We start from the raw sequence: 1,054 nt of genomic DNA, 5'->3' as shown, positions 1-1,054 counted from the left end.
TTCGACACCAACAGATGGGCTTTTGTCTCTGGCTTCTTATACTTAACCTATTTTCAAGGTTCATCCATGTTGTAGCATGTAGCATGTCTTTATTACTTTTCATGAATAATAATTGTCTGTATGGATATACCACATGTTGTTTATCCATTCATCAGATGATGGACATTGGGTTTGTCCTTACTTGTTGGTCATAATAAATAATATTGCTATAATATTTGTGCACCAGTTTGTGTGTGTGACCATGTGTTGTTAAATATTTCATTGGTCTACTATTTTATATACCAATTGGCATATAAATTGACATATAAATTTCAATTGGTATATAATAAAACTGGCAATAAGTTTTATGGGCACATATCATACAATTCAAGAGGTCAAGCACATCAAATAAGAGTTTTACTATCATCACCACAATCAATTTTAGAACATTGTCTTCATTCTCAGACTCATCATTAGGTAACTCCCCATTTCCTCCTCAACCTCCACAGCCATGCCCTCAAAGGACCATTAATTCAGTGACTCTCTCTATAGATTTACCTATCCTGGATTTCATATACAAAAATATATATATATATATTAAAAGAACCCGAAGAACTAACAACAACTCAGCAAAACAGATAAAAACCGCAATCGAAAAGAAAGCAGAAAAATGTTAAAAACTAGAACAAATTTTAAATGTTTCAAAAGGAAGGTCAAATGATAGTGTTAATTTTTAACCTAACTACATCTTCAGTAATCCACTTTCCAATGTATTCTACATGATAGATAGCCACGCTGTTCACATTCTTAGTCTATGATCAAGGGGATTCACCAGAGGCTTAACCCATGTGTATTGCTCCACTTTTTTTTAAAAGCTGAAACAACTTTAAAACGGGTCAAAAGGGAAATCAAAATGATAAGATATTACGTTTTAACCTAACTACATCTGCCATAATCAACTTTACAACGCTCTCTGATAACGAGGCTATTCACAAGCCTCAGCTATGAACACCAGCGCTGTAATCCATGTGTGACCCTGAAAATGGATTTTGGGCTTCCACTGTCATCCATAGCC

Source organism: Echinops telfairi, unplaced genomic scaffold, assembly GCF_000313985.2.
Source record: "Echinops telfairi isolate 266 unplaced genomic scaffold, ASM31398v2 ScPeMD7_2;HRSCAF=8, whole genome shotgun sequence".
NCBI lineage: Eukaryota > Metazoa > Chordata > Mammalia > Afrosoricida > Tenrecidae > Echinops > Echinops telfairi.
This window is presented reverse-complemented; position numbering follows the sequence as displayed.